This window comes from Sinocyclocheilus grahami, unplaced genomic scaffold (assembly GCF_001515645.1).
Source record: "Sinocyclocheilus grahami isolate Dianchi unplaced genomic scaffold, SAMN03320097.WGS_v1.1 scaffold612.1, whole genome shotgun sequence".
NCBI lineage: Eukaryota > Metazoa > Chordata > Actinopteri > Cypriniformes > Cyprinidae > Sinocyclocheilus > Sinocyclocheilus grahami.
This window is the reverse complement of record NW_015505791.1, coordinates 533,763-536,895: the sequence shown is the minus strand read 5'-3', so window position 1 is coordinate 536,895 and position 3,133 is coordinate 533,763.

Sequence of the window (3,133 nt, the reverse complement as noted above, 5' to 3'; positions counted from 1 at the left end):
GGCTGGGCCATTCAAGAACAGTCACAGAGTTGTTGTGAAGCCACTCCTTCGTTATTTTAGCTGTGTGTTTAGGGTCATTGTCTTGTTGGAAAGTAAACCTTCGGCCCAGTCTGAGGTCCTGAGCACTATGGAGAAGGTTTTCGTCCAGGATATCCCTGTACTTGGCCGCATTCATCTTTCCCTCGATTGCAACCAGTCGTCCTGTCCCTGCAGCTGAAAAACACCCCCACAGCATGATGCTGCCACCACCATGCTTCACTGTTGGGACTGTATTGGACAGGTGATGAGCAGTGCCTGGTTTTCTCCACACATACCGCTTAGATTTAAGGCCAAAAAGTTCTATCTTGGTCTCATCAGACCAGAGAATCTTATTTCTCACCATCTTGGAGTCCTTCAGGTTGTAACGGTTTAAAGTTACCTGCTTTATATTATTGTAATTTTCACTGGCTAGTGCCTAAAAAGAGGGATCTGGTACAAGTGTAATACCACTAGGAGCAGCTTGAGGGCCCTAGTGCATAGTGGTTGGCGGATATAAGCCTGGTCACGACGAGCATGTCAGTTCGTTTGGTAGAGGGAAACCGCATGGTTGAACTAACGCTACCTGACTACTAATTTTAAGTCCTGGTTTGAGAATTAGTAGAGTTTACGCTCAAACGTGAGTATTGACTGACTGTACTAATGACTTTGTGCATTTATAATGGATAATGACTGATGGTAGTTGTTTGCTTTCTTTTGTAGAAAGGACTTTTCATCTTATATATCATTATTGGACCATACTATTCTTGTTGTTTTACTGTGTTAGTTATATGACCACCGTTTGGATTCACTGTACGTCTCCAGGAAGCGAGAGGGGTGGATCTGGGTATTGCGTGGCCTTAGTCAACGCAGAGTAAGGCCAACAAGTCACCAAACGCCATTGGCTATTTTCACTATTTCGGATTATATCATTGCATCGCTCTCAAATAACTTATCAGCATCAGCATCATCATCATCATCATCAATTCAGCTCAGCGAAAGTCCGAACTTTTCACGTTAAGTTTCATTTATTTCATTGACTGATTCACACAGAGGCAAAGACTGCTTGTTTTCTTTATAGTGTTTATTTTGGGGCAAATATATATGTGCACTTGGGGAAATAAAATAGGGAAAAAATGAATATTTGTTTGGAGAAGTGGTTTTATCTTTCAGTACCGTCGAATTTTTGTTGAACCCCCTCAGAGTAACATCTAAAAAAAAGGGAGGTGTTGCAGAATGGCGCCCGAACAGGGACTTGGCTTGAGCTTTTGCGGAGTCCCCTATATTTAAAATTTAATTTTGACGGTACTGAAAACCTTTCACAAACAAATATCCCTAACAATCAACTGCTATGGAAGAAAGAGAGCACGTCGCTGAGTATTACGATGAGGCATTCGTTCATCACAGAGATCCTGTAACAAATCTGATAGATACTTTTAGTGAGTTGTACTTAGATTCAGAGGAAGAAAGAGAAGATAGAGATGGGTCCCCAGATCAGAGAGTTGAGCAAGTTGGCAAACCTGATGACTTACCCTTACCTCCTCCGCCTCTTGATTTTCAAGAAGATGAGTTACCGACAGCGAGACAGCGAATGTGTAGTATTGAAGAGCACCTTGTTGATATTGAGCACAGAATTAACGACTTCGTTACCTCCGAGACAGTGAGCACAAAATTAAGAGCATATGAAGACAGAATGAATTATCGGCTGCAGAGAGAAATAGATCGGGTTCACCAACAATGCTATGCCAAAGTGGATGAACTAAGTAAGAGCATTGTGGATTGTTTGAAATGGCGCGATAAACAGCTGGAGCAACAGTTCAAGGCTATCCAACCAGTCATGTCAACTCCTGTTCATTCCAGCACGGATACTTCTCACAAAATATCTCAAACACCCTCTAGGATCACTTCAATTCCACAAGACACTATGAGGCAAGTAACATATCTTTCTTCAGCATCTCATCTGCCTTCTGTTAAAATGGATTTACCTACCTTTAGTAATTTGAATTCAGAAGATCCCATTGAATTTATCGATCGCTTTGAAGAGTATAAGGAATTGAGACCTCTGCTCCACGAAGAGTTGTTGGCGGCGTTATCTGTGAGTCTTAAAGGAACCGCTAAGAGCTGGTGGAGAGCAGAGAAACAGTATATTAGCGATTGGGATTCATTCAAAGATAAATTCTTATTCTCCTTTTTGAATGAAGACCACAAGGAAGTAGCTGCACAGAAGTTAGCAAGTTATCGACAGAGGGTCAATGAATGTGTGAGAGACTTTGCTTTTAACTATAGAGCGATGTCACTAAAGATTAACCCTTTGTTGTCTGAAGCTGAATTAGTGCAGGCAACGTTAAGAAACTGCAATCCGCGGTTGGCTTCACTGTTGAGGGGAACGGTGAAAACTATTGATGAGCTGGTTCATCTCGGCACCCAAATAGAGAAGGACTGGACTGAGAGTAAGAGAAGATGGAGTCAAGAGAAAGGTGAGGAACAGAAGAAGAATTCTTCTGGTGGGAAAAGTCAGCCTAATCGCCTGATGCTTTTTGATTTCACTTCCAACTCTCAGTAGAGCAATGTACTGCAAGCACCCATTGTTTTAAATCACTCATTTTTCAATGCTGTGATTGATACTGGAAGCACTTTTTCTTTGATGCAGCAGAAAGTTTGGCAGAGACTAAAGAGGAAGGATGAGCATTTGACCAGAAGCGCTCAGACGTTTATGCTTGCTAATGGCCAGAGTCAAAAAGCTCAGGGTAAGGTACTTTGGGAATGTGAGATGTATGGAGCGAAGTATGAGGTCACATTCTATGTGATGAAGGATGAGGATTTGGCAGTTCCTATCATTTTGGGATTGAATTTCCTTAAAGAAGCCAAGATCACCATCGATTTGAATGTTTCACATATATCTCTGCCTGATACTAACCATAGTCACCCCATGTGTTTTAATAAAATGCACGAGCACCCTGCTGTACGATTTTATGCTGCACAAGGAGAAGTCGAGTTGGTGCACGAGGAGGAGAAGTCGAAGCTAATCGACCGAGTCGTGGGAAACTCTCATGCTGCAGTCCAGGTAAAGAGTCAATTGAAAGCTCTCTTGTATGATTGGCCTTCAGTATGTACCACG